Below are 12985 nucleotides of genomic sequence, written 5' to 3'. Positions count from 1 at the left end.
AATAAGGCAGGGATTTGCCTAGCAGTGATTTATAGATGACCTGGAGCCAGTGGGTTTGGCGACGAATATGTAGTGAGGGCCAACGAGAGCCTACAGCGGATGGCACTGTGATAGACTACATCCAATTTGTTGAGTAGAGTGTTGGAGGCTATTTTGTAAATGACATCGCCGAAGTCAAGGATCAGTAGGATAGTCCATTTTACGAGGGCATGTTTGGCAGCATGAGTGAAGGAGGCTTTGTTGCGAAATAGGAAGCCGATTCTAGATTTAACTTTGGATTGGAGATGCTCAATGTGAGTCTGGAAGGAGAGTTTACGGTCTAACCAGACACCTAGGTATTTGTAGTTGTCCACATATTCTAAGTCAGACCCGCCAAGAGTAGTGATTCTAGTCGGGCAGGCGGGTGCAAGCAGCGTTCGATTGAAGAGCATGCATTTAGTTTTACTAGCGTTTAAGAGCAGTTGGAGGCTACAGAAGGAGTGTTGTATGGCATTGAAGCTCGTTTGGAGGTTTGTTAACAGTGTCCAATGAAGGGCCAGATGTATACAAAATGGTGTCGTCTGCGTAGAGGTGGATCTGAGAGTTACCAGCAGCAAGAGCGACATCATTGATACTGTAGCTCAGCTGGTAGAGCACGGCGCTTGTAACGCCAAGGTAGTGGGTTCGATCCCCGGGACCACCCATACACAAAAATGTATGCACGCATGACTGTAAGTCGCTTTGGATAAAAGCGTCTGCTAAATGGCATATTATTATTATTATTATATACACAGAGAATAGAGTTGGCCCGAGAATTGAACCCTGTGGCACCCACATAGAGACTGCCAGAGGTCCAGACAACAGGCCCTCCGATTTGACACATTGAACTCTATCTGAGAAATAGTTGGTGAACCAGGCGAGGCAGTCATTTGAGAAACCAAGGCTATTTAGTCTGCCAATAAGAATGCGGTGATTGACGGAGTCGAAAGCCTTGGCCAGGTCGATGAAGACGGCTGCACAGTACTGTCTTTTATCGATCACGGTTATAATATCATTTAGGACCTTGAGCGTGGCTGAGGTGCACCCATGAACAGCTCGGAAACCAGATTGCATGGCGGAGAAGGTGGCATATCAAGAAGCGGATTAAACAGCATGATTATTACACAGGTGCACCTTGTGCTGCGTACAATAAAAGGCCACTTACATTTGCAGTTTTGTCATACAACACAATGCCACAGATGTCTCAAGTTTTGAAGGAGCGTGCAATTGGCATGCTGACTGCAGGAATGTCTACCAGAGCTGTTGCCAGAGAATTTCTCTACCATAAGCCGTCTCCAATGTCTTTTTAGAGAATTTGTCAGTACGTCCAACTGGCCTCACAACTGCAGATCACGTGTAACCACGCCAGCCCAGGACCTCCACATCTGGCTTCTTCGCCTGCGGGATTGTCTGAGACCAGCCACCCGGACAGCTGATGAAACTGAGGAGTATTTCTGTCTGTAATAAAGCCATTTTGTGAGGAAAAACTCATTCTGATTGGCTGGGCCTGGCTCCCCAGTGAGTGAGCCTGGCTCCCAAGTGGGTGGGCCTATGCCCTCCCAGGCCCACCCATGGCAGCGCCCCTGCCCAGCCATGTGAAATCCATAGATTAGGGCCTAATGAATTTATTTCAATTGACTGATTTTCTTATATGAAGTGTAACTCAGTAAATTCGTTGAAATTGTTGCATGTTAGGTTTATATTTTTGTTCAGTATACATTACATTCTTTGTGATAAGGTACTATACAATTGGGGAAAAGGAAAAATTTCCCTGCCAACTATTAGCACTCTTAAAAAATAAAAAATAAAATAAAAATAACACCACCCCATTCCACTATTTACCCTATGTAATCATACTCCAGACCAACGGTCTGGGAGAACAGAACACCACCACTCAACACCCCCTGCAACAGTTCTGCAGGTAAAACCTCGCAATCGCAAGTATTGCTCTGTCGCTGCCACCACAACCTTTATTTTCTGTGACTTTCGATCCATTTCTGCAGTACAATTAACAACCATAGCTATGAATGCCAAGAAACCTACCTTACTGAAGCACATATTCTTCCAATCACTCTCTGCTTACTCACAGAAATCCTCTCAGGATCGTTCACCCTGTACCCATTGTCCTCTGCCACTCACTTCACTGCTTCAGCATATGACACTTTCTGTACTACTCTGATCCTAGCAACCTCAACCTGACTTTCTCTCACCGGACACCTCCGATCTCCAGCCCCATGGGCACCCCCACAACTAACACACACAACTTTCTCCACCAAAACTACACATTCCTTCGTCTCATGCCCTCCTGCACACTTCTCACATCTAGGACTCTCCCTCCTATATACTGCTGCAACATGGCCAAAAACTTGACACCTAAAACACCGTAGAATAGTCTACTGAATGAATATAGCCTATTCAAGACGCAGTTATAACGGCTCTTGCGCTGTGTCCTCCTGCATGTTGTTGGAAGACCAAAGCGAAAGTAATATGAAGATTGGGACACACAAGTGATGCTTCATGATACTCATAAATTGATTTAAAGTTAATATTTTGTCCAATAAACAAATGACTTGCATGGATACATGGTTTTATGTAGGAATTTTTGTTCGTTTGTAACAAATAGATGATATCTGATTCGAACTATATCCCAAAACTAGGCTGTGTGAAAACCCCAAGTTAGGGATCATCAACTAGATTCAACCGCATGCCGAATTTTTTATTTAGTGGATGGTCGGGAGAACGGAACATAATTACAAATAGTTTGTAGACTGCAAATTGACCGCAAGAAGTCCAAACATATTGTAATGTAAAGTAAAAGAGAGACGGGCACCAGGTGTACAGGCAGAACACAGGTTTATTCCTGAATGGGCTATTGTTCAGGCCACAGCCCACGCCGCTAAACCTCGAACACACACAAATAACATGTCAAGTCAAGGGTCCCAAAACAGAAGAGAGAGAGATGAGACCGTAACCCCTATTTAAGCATTCCAAAACCCCGAGGAATTACCCATCATACCGCCCCCCCCAACCTTTCCATCTGTCCTGGCATATTTAACCCCTGCTAGCACCCATGAGAACGATAACCCACCCACGAACACAGAACACAATACCGGGTCGTTACATAGCCCCCCCCCTTTCTAAACCCTATCCCCTAGGGATACAAAACAAAATCCTTAAAACGACCCAGAAGTCGCATCAGTCTCTTGTGCCTCCCCTTGACTCACTGGTGGACCCCCAGAACACTCATCTGCCCCAATGTCATTTCCAGCGCCCTCCGAAGAGGCAGCCCCCGTTCCAGGCTCAGGTTGCGCTAGAGTCTCCTCTCTAGACTGTCCCCGTGTGCTCACATCAGAGTCCTCACTTCCATTCCCTACCGTTTTCCTCCCTCTGTAGGGCGCCAATCGGTCCCGGTGGACCACCACCTTCCTGCTCCGTGGGGGAACCTCCACCCGGTACGTCACCTCCCCCACTCTCTCTATCACCAGGCACGGCCCCACCCAGGCACTGTCCAGCCTCTTCTTGCGCGTGGGGTTGTGAAGCCACACGCGTTCTCCCCCTAGCGCGTGAGTCATAGTGCCGCTTTTGGCGCATTCCTGCGTTCTCGAGTTGCTCTCTTGCGAAGGTGTGAGCCGCTTCTAACCGGTTCTGCAGACGACGAACATAGTTCGGGCCAGGCAAAACCCCGTCGTCGTTATCAGGAGGGTGGCCAAACGTCAGTTCGGCTGGGGTGCACAACTCACGACCTAACATTAGTAGCGCTGGGGAGCACGCAGTCGATTCTTGAACAGCCGACCTACATGCCATAAGAATAAACGGTAAGTGGGTGTCCCAATCTCTCTGGTGTTTTGAGGTAACGATAGCCAGCTGTTGTGCTAATGTTCTGTTAAATCTTTCACCAGCCCATCACTCTGGGGGTGAAGCGGAGTAGTGTGCGTCTTCTCCGCGCCTAACCATCTACACAACTCTGAGAACACCCGTGACTCAAAGTTTCTCCCCTGGTCGCTGTGTATAGACTGTGGCACCCCAAACCGACTGATTATTCCCCCTACCAACGCATCAGCTACTGTTTCTGCCTCCTGGTCTGGGAGAGCGTAAGCCTCTGGCCACTTGGTGAAGTAGTCCATAGCAGTTAGAATCCACCTGTTACCGCTGTCTGTGGTTGGAAACGGTCCAACTATGTCTACCCCCAGTCTCTCCATGGGCTCCCCTACTGGGAATTGTTGTAGGAGGGCGTGTGACTGACCTGGAGGTCCTTTCTTAGCAGCACACTCGTCGCACTACCTGCAAAAGTCCTCCACATCCCTCCTGTGCCTGGCCCAATAGAAGCCTTTACGTACGCGCTTTAACGTTTTGGAGACCCCAAAATGCCCTGCGCCTACTCCCCCGTGAAGCTGCTGTAACACGCTCCCTTGCAGCCTTTTGGGAACCACTACCTGCCACGTAATTTCTCCAGTAGCTGGCTTTTTCCACCCCCTCTGGAGCACTCCCTCAGCCTCTCTAAGGACTGAGAATTTAGCCCACAGTCCTTTGGTGACTGGTGATAGAGGGGCTACTTCCCCACGGCGGTCGTCTTCTCTCTTCCACCCACCCCAGCACAGGACGCAGCTCTGCGTCCTCCTCCTGGCGACGCCTCCACTCCCCGACGTCCACAGCCTCAAGCTCCCGGCACTCTGTCACCCTCAGCTGACTCACCGTGGCGGTGACTCCCTCCTCCATGCACAGTTCCCTCTCTCGCTCCACCCGTTTGGCGCAGTACCCACAGCTGTCCTTAGCAAACGGGCGGCGGGACAAGGCGTCTGCATTGCTGTGGCGAAGGCCGGCCCTGTGCTCCACCTGGAAGTCGTAGGGTTGCAGCTCCTCCAACCAGCGGGCGATCTGACCCTCTGGTTCCTTGAAGGAGAGAAGCCACTGCAGGGCGGAGTGATCCGTCCGCACCACAAACGGCAGGCCCCCCAGGTAGTACTTGAAATGGCGTACTGCTGCCACGACAGCCAAAAGCTCCCTCCTTGTCACGCAGTAGCGTTTTTCAGCCTTATCAAAAGTTCTGCTGTAATAAGCTACTACGTGCTCCCCGTCAGAACCACGCTGAGCCAGCACAGCCCCCAAGCCCTCATTGCTTGCGTCGGTGTCCAGGATAAACGGACGGTTCGGGTCTGGTGAGGACAGGACAGGGGCCTCCACCAGGGCACGTTTGAGGGCCTCAAACGCCCGCTGGTGCTCTTCGGTCCACTGAAAAACAGTGTCCTTCTTGAGAAGGTGGTTCAAAGGAGCTGCTATCCCTGCAAACCCTTTCACAAACCTACGATAGTAGGATGCCAGACCCAGGAAACTCTTAACCTATTTTTTCCCCCTTGGAATTGGCCACCCCCTCACAGCCTCCACTTTGTCTGGCATCGTGCTGATGCCCTCACCACCCAGCTGATGACTCAGGAACGCCACCTCCCTTTGCATGAAATGGCACTTTTCCGGGTGTAATTTTAGCCCCGCCCCCGAGATCCTCTCCAGCACTCGCCTAAGTGCCCCCAGTGCCCCCTCAAACGATGTGCCGTGCACCAATATGTCGTCTAGGTACACGACACACTCGTCTCTCGGAACCCCCGCCAGCACTCTGTCCATGAGCCTCTCAAAGGTGGCAGGAGCATTACAAAGCCCGAAGCACAGCACCTTGAACTGCCAATGGCCCCTATCCGTGGAGAAGGCAGTTTTTTCACGTGCCCCAGGCGAGAGGGGCACCTGCCAGTAGCCACTGCGCAGATCAAGGGAAGAGAACCACGAGGACCCTCTGATGTGGTCTAGCGACTCATCAATCCTCGGTATGGGGTAAGAGTCTTTAATGGTGACAGAATTTAGGTCCCTGTAGTCCGCACAAAACCTAAGTTTACCCCCTTTCTTAGGCACCATGACGACCGGCGCGGACCATGGCCTATCTGATGGCTCAATGAAATCAGCCCGCAACATGTCAGCAATAGCTGTGGCTGCTGCTTCCCTCTTGGCAAGGGGAATGCGACGGGGCCGCATTTTAATGGGTTGGTTGTCCCCAGTGTCGATGTCGTGCTGAACCAGGTGCGTTTGCCCTACCTCATCTTCCCCCCAAGCGAAGCTATCTTTAAAGTCAAACAGCAGCTGCTTTAACTGTCTCTGTTGTCTCTCATCCAGACCTTGACAGTTTTTCAGCCACACAGCCTCAACGGCGTCGATAACTTCCTCCTTCCCCCCGTCGGACTGATGGGATGAAGGAGCCAGTGTGTTTTGGGCTACTGGGCTGCCTGTGCTTGCACCATTATGGGGAGTGAAGGTCATTGCCGCCAGAGACAGCTGCTGGGATGGCACAACGACCAAGGGAGCAGCCGGGACGACCAGTGGAGTTTCGGCAAGCTTGGAGGAAGACGGAGGGACAGCCCTGCCCCCTGCTGGCCCTCCCGAAGGCGACATTCCCACTGTGGGCCCCCCCGACAGCCTCAAAGTGCCCGAAGCTAAGTCCAACTGAGCCCCACAGTTTTTCAAAAAGTCAATTCCCAGTATACAGGGGTCCTGTACCGTTGCTACCCACACCGGACACCCCACAGTTCTCCCCCACCCACAGTCACAGACAACCGACACTTCCCTAACATGGGGGCTAGCTCCCCCGTGACAGTCCGTAGCTGGACAAGGGTCGGCTCCACCCGCACCCCAACAGGTAGTATGTCTGGTCTCACCAGGGTTACTGTAGAACCCGTGTCGACCAGGGCCAAACATTCCACCCCCTCTACCTTGACGATGACATTGCAGAAGTCCCCAATGGTGGTACGTCCCACCACAACTACCGGACTAGGAAACACGGTGGCAGCTACACCCTGGGGAAGCAGGTACCCACCCTCTTGCCTGCGCTGCTGGGTACCTCTTCTGCTTACTGTGGGTTCGGGGGCGGAGGGGTGGGCCCGCGCTGCCCCCTGCGCGAGAACCCGCTGTCGTTTCCCTGGTGACGGGAGAATCTGCCACACTCCCGCTGAATGTGGCCAGGCTGGCCACAACCCCAGCAGACAATGGGAGTTGAGCTGACACTGCGATGTTGTCTGGAGCCCCTCTCAATGACAAGCGAAGCGGTCTTGACTAACCCGCCCAACTCGTCGACCCACTCTGGTTTGGTGACCCCCGGCACCCGGCCGCCGCTGCTCTCACCTCTGGTTGACTGGCAACCTCCACTCTCACTCCCTCACCCCAGATCAGCTCCCTCTTCCTGGCTATCTCCACTGCAGCCCGCAGAGATGCTGGGTCCGACATCTGAACATGCTTACCCAGTTCGGTGGGGGAGAGCGCTCTAATAAAACTGTCCCGTGCCAGCTCGTCTTGCACACCAATCGGCATAGTTGCATAAGCCCGCCTGGTCAGGCTCAGAATATCACTTGCCAACGCCTTTAATGATTCCCCCTGAAGTCTCTTTTTGTTACTCAGTTCAATCCGCAGCATGTTGGGCTGTGCATGTCTCGCTGCCGAAACGGCCCCCCAATGCCTCCACTAGCGCACCGTAGTCGCCCCTCTCGTCCGGGGCTAGCGTTAGCAGGCATTCCGACGCCTCCTCTTCCAGGCTCAGGGCAAGCTGTAACCCTTTCGTCTCGTCAGACCACCTCCCGGCTCTAGCCAACAACTCGAATTGAGTGAAAAAAACGTCCCATTTACCTTGTCCATTGAACTTTGGAAGTTTAGCCGCTACCGTGGCTAATGGCAATAGGGCGCTGCCATCTCTGTTTACATAAGGAGGCCCAGCCATTTCCGCACGCGGTGACGTCGATATCTCCGTCGCCGTGACGTCTGTTCTGGTCGAGCGGTTTGAAGGAAAACCCGCCCGTTCTGCCATCTTGCTGACTGACAATTTAACTTCCGCCATGTGGCTCTCCAGCTCTTCTACAGCCGTCGTCGCCTGACCCTCCCGACCGGGTACACCCGAGCCCACAACGGACACTTAGTCCGACTCTTCCTTAATTTTCCGCCTCGCCCCGATCATCATGACCGTAGATGCGAGTCACGCTAAAGCTAACCACGGCCTATACTGAAACAGCTAACTCGCCTAATCTCGATCTATCCCGTCGTTCGAAAGCACTTCTGACACCAATGTAATGACCCAGCTGGGTCATAAAGTAAAAGAGAGACGGGCACCAGGTGTACAGGCAGAACACAGGTTTATTCCTGAATGGGCTATTGTTCAGGCCACAGCCCACGCCGCTAAACCTCGAACATACACAATGTAACATGTCAAGTCAAGGGTCCCAAAACAGAAGAGAGAGAGATGAGACCGTAACCCCTATTTAAGCATTCCAAAACCCCGCGGGATTACCCATCATACCCCCCCAACCTTTCCATCTGTCCTGGCATATTTAACCCCTGCTAGCACCCATGAGAACGATAACCCACCCACGAACACAGAACACAATACCGGGTCGTTACAATATATACTATTTGACTAAAACATAATAATTTCAAACCTTGCTTACTTTGTATATGATCACGTGTATCTCTATTATGCGTTGGGGGACCCTGCTCTAACGGTTCTCTTCAATCTGTAAAACTGAAGCGTTACAGATTCCGCAATAGAAATTTAGCCTAAAGGTAATTTCCGATTGAGCCAACATATGCATCGTTTATCGTGAATGCAGTATCCTCTAAAGCAGGAACATTGCATTTAAATTTCAATCACGCTGTGAAGTTGGACTAACGCCATGCGGATTGAATAGACCCATAAAATGAATAGCCAGTCATGCAATAGTTCAACATAAAGCAGTCGTTAACGCACACCCAAAAATGTTGGAGAGGTGCTGACTAACGGAATAGTAAACTTGTGTAAAACATTTATAAAGATACTCTCAACTGGATATACGCTAAATATGCTCCCAATAATTTCATGGATTAACACCAACCCTGAAGAAGTCTGTGGTAAATGTCTACTTTAAAACCTTGTCACAATGGCATTCGTTATTGAAATATCAAATAAAGGCAACATCATATCATGAAATTCTTTATTCAACTCATCACATCAATAAGCAGAAATTCCTCAGATTACTTCACAAGCAATACAGCATTCATCATCAGAGGTCCCTATTCACAAAAAGAGACATCATGAAAAAAACTAAACTTCAATAACTTCTAAAGCAAGTTGCCAATCTATCAAAATATATGAAGCACACTAACAGTCTATCTTTCTCTCTCTCTCTCTCTCTCTCTCTCTCTCTCTCTCTCTCTCTCTCTCTCTCTCTCTCTCTCTCTCTCTCTCTCTCTCTCTCTCTCTCTCTCTCTCTCTCTCTCTCTCTCTCTCTCTCTCTGTCTCTCTCTCTGTCTCTCTCTCTCTCAGAGTGAAAACCTTGCCACTCCAGGGTGAAGTTTTCCCTAGGTACAGATCTAGGATCAGCTTCCCTTCCCTCAATCCTAACCTTAACCATTAGTGGAGTAAATGCAAAACTGACCCAAAATCAACTTCTAGGGACTAACTTCACCCTACACCGAACACTGCCCATTGCTCACACTCCTGCTCAATGGGTTGGTCAGTGCTGTGTGGCTCAGGCAACAGGTGAAGGTCTGTCCGGAGCTCCAGTGTGTGGAGGGCAGAGTAAGGAGGCTGCTTAGGGCGTACGTGCCGTCAGCCTGGTGCTGAGACTCGCCCTTCTGGATCTCTGCACCCGTCAGAGAGCCACCATCGTCAGACCAGGCCAGGGAGGCACCGTCAGGGTGTGGGCCCTGTGCCAGGCACACCAGGGTTGGTCTTGTCCCCAGAGAGAGGGGCCTGGGCTGGGGCCATTAGGACCAGAGAAGGGGGTGATGGAGGGCGGGCTGACAGGGGAGGACACATAAAAAACTGCAACAGTGAGATGAATCAAGATCCTTTCTCATTGAAAACAATAAGAATGGAATTTGACTTAAAATACACTGTAATTGTTTCAAATTCAGCCTATTTTAATAAGGTAAACAGGTTATTTTTCAAACCAGATGTTGATATTTTCAGTATTTCACTGTTTTCATTCAAAATTAAAACAATTCATTATTTATCTTTAAGAAAAATAGCTGTATTATCCAAGTTTTAAACTTTGAACTGCCTCAGTAGTTATCACTTATAATCCTGAAACCCCCCCCCAGAATGTCCCTCTTTCTCATAAGATATTTAGTGTACTTTACTTTATTAGGTTTATTTGAAAGGGACTATCAAATAAAATAAAATAAAATATTATTTGTCACATGCGCCGAATACAACACGTGTAGACCTTACCGTCAAAATGCTTACTTACAAGCCCTTAACCAACGATGCAGTTCAAGAAATAGAGTTAAGAAACTAAATAAACTAAAGTAATGCAAATATCACGGTACAGCTATATGGACACTCAATCATTACGGTATTTTTTATTGGTAAATTTACAAACATATATAATGATAAATAGACTTGAAACTTGTATCTCATTATGGTGTATGGTGAAATTGTCACCCCCTGACTCAGGGAACGCTTCTATGTTGAGTCAGGGTGTGTATATTCCTTGTTGTGCTTTGTCTATGTTTAGGATCTAGTATGTCTAGTTCTATGTTGGCCGGTGTGGTTCCCAATCAGAGGCAGCTGTCGCTCGTTGTCTCTGATTGGGGACCATACTTAAGCAGCCTATTGGCACTGTCTAGTTGTGGGATCTTGTTCCTTGTAAGGTATGTTGTGTGCGCGCGCTACCTTGGACTTCACGTTTCATTTATTGTTTTGTTGCGGTGTTTATCACGCTGCGCCTTGGTCTGACCCGTCATTCAACGAACGTGACAGAATATCCCACCAAACACGGACCAAGCAGCGTGTCCAGGAGCAGCAGACACCCTGGACACAGGTAGTGGAGCAGAGATCATGGACTTGGGAGGAGATAAGAGAGGATCTGGCCAAGCATATGGAGGCCCTGAAAGGGATGAGGGAGAAGGAGGTGAGATTAGCCGATAGCGGACCCTGGGTGAAGGAGGAAGCCCAGGCAGGAGAGGTGAAACGGAGACCTGAGAGGCAACCCCAATAATTTTTTTTGGGGGGGGGGCACACGGTGTGGACGACGAGGCAGCAGGAGCTGTCTCCAATTACCAACTCCTCCTGAAGCTATATAAGCCCCAGTTGCTCAGAAAAGGGGGGGGGGGGAACCAGAATGGCTGAGAGTTACAGCATGTTGGTTGTATGCTAAGAGTTTGGTATGTACTGTATTGTTGCTGTGAGAACCAATTGTAATGTTGTAAAGAGGAGTGAAACAAGGTTGTCCACTATAGGCATATCTATTTATTGTGGCCATCGAGATGTTAGCTATTAAAATCAGATCCAATAATAATATCAGAGGATTAGAAATCCAGGGCTTAAAAACAAAGGTGTCATTGTACGCTGATGATTCATGTTTTCTTTTAAATCCACAGCTAGAATCCCTCCACAGCCTCATAGAGGATCTAGATACATATTCTAACCTCTCTGGATTACAACCAAATTATGACAAATGTACTATATTACGTATTGGATCACTAAAAAATACTATTTTTACATTACCATGTAGTTTACCAATAAAATGGTCTGATGGTGATGTGGATATACTTGGAATACATATCCCAAAGGAAATAAATGATCTCACTTCAATACATTTTAATAGAAAGTTAGCAAAAATAGATAAGATCTTACTACCATGGAAAGGAAAATACCTGTCAATTTGTGGAAAAATCACCCTGATTAACTCTTTAGTTTTATCCCAGTTTACCTATTTGCTTATGGTCTTGCCTACGCCTAGCGAACAGTTTTTTAAATTATATGAGAAAAAAATATTCAATTTTATTTGGAACGGCAAGCCAGACTAAATTAAAAGGGCCTATTTATATAATGAATATGAATTCGGAGGACAGAAATTATTAAACATTAAAGCATTAGACCTATCACTAAAAGCTTCAGTCATACAAAAGTTATACTTAAATCCGAACTGGTTCTCAAGCAAATTAGTAAGATTGTCTCACCCAATGTTCAAGAAAGGCCTTTTTCCCTTTATTCAGATTACAACAACTCATTTTCAGTTATTTGAAAAGGAAATAATCTCCCAAATATCACTATTTCTAAAACAAGCCATTGAAAGTTGGTTGCAATTTCAATTTAATCCTCCAGAAACGACAGAACAAATAATGCAACAAATATTGTGGTTAAATTCAAATATACTAATTGACAAAAAACCTTTATTTTTTGACAGAATGTTTAAAAAAGGTATAATCTTCGTAATGATATCATCGGTAGGACTGGTGGAGTTATGTCGCACATGCAGCTAACAAATACATATGGAAATGTCTGCTCTACCCAAAATTACAACCAAATAATTGCAGCCTTACCGCAAAAGTGGAAGAGGAAAGTGGGAGGGGGAGAAAGTAAGGAACTTGTCTGTCGGCCTTGCATTAAAGAACATAATTGGTTAAGGAAAACTGTGATAAATAAAAAAGTATATCAGTTTCACTTAAGGACCAAAGGATTGACAGCCGTCCCATATAGATTGCAAAATAGTTGGGAAGAGATTTTTGACGTACCGATCCCATGGCATAGTGTTTATGAACTGACACGCAAAATGACACTGGATTCAAAAATTGGAATATTTCAATTAAAAATATTATATAAAATTCTTGCTACCAATAGAATGTTATTTATATGGGGGATACAATGTTTCCAGCTCTGCAGATTTTGCTGTGAAGAGACAGACTTATTAGATCATTTGTTTTGGTTCTGTCCATTTGTAGCTTGTTTTTGGACACAGGTCCAGGAATGGATAAAGGATTGCAATATTTACCTGGAGCTAACCTTGCAGATAGCATTACTGGGTGATCTGAAAAGTCATAGTCAATCGATCAATAATATAATAATACTTTTAGCAAAAATGTTTATTTTTAATTCACAATCTGTAGAAGCAATGAGAATAGAAAGGTTCAGAACTTTTGTAAAACATCACAGTACGGTTGAAATACAGTGGGGGAAAAAAAG

The sequence above is a fragment of the Coregonus clupeaformis genome, chromosome 20, assembly GCF_020615455.1.
Source record: "Coregonus clupeaformis isolate EN_2021a chromosome 20, ASM2061545v1, whole genome shotgun sequence".
Classification (NCBI taxonomy): Eukaryota; Metazoa; Chordata; class Actinopteri; order Salmoniformes; family Salmonidae; genus Coregonus; species Coregonus clupeaformis.
The sequence above is the reverse complement of the archived record's forward strand: the minus strand, read 5'-3'. Positions refer to the sequence as shown.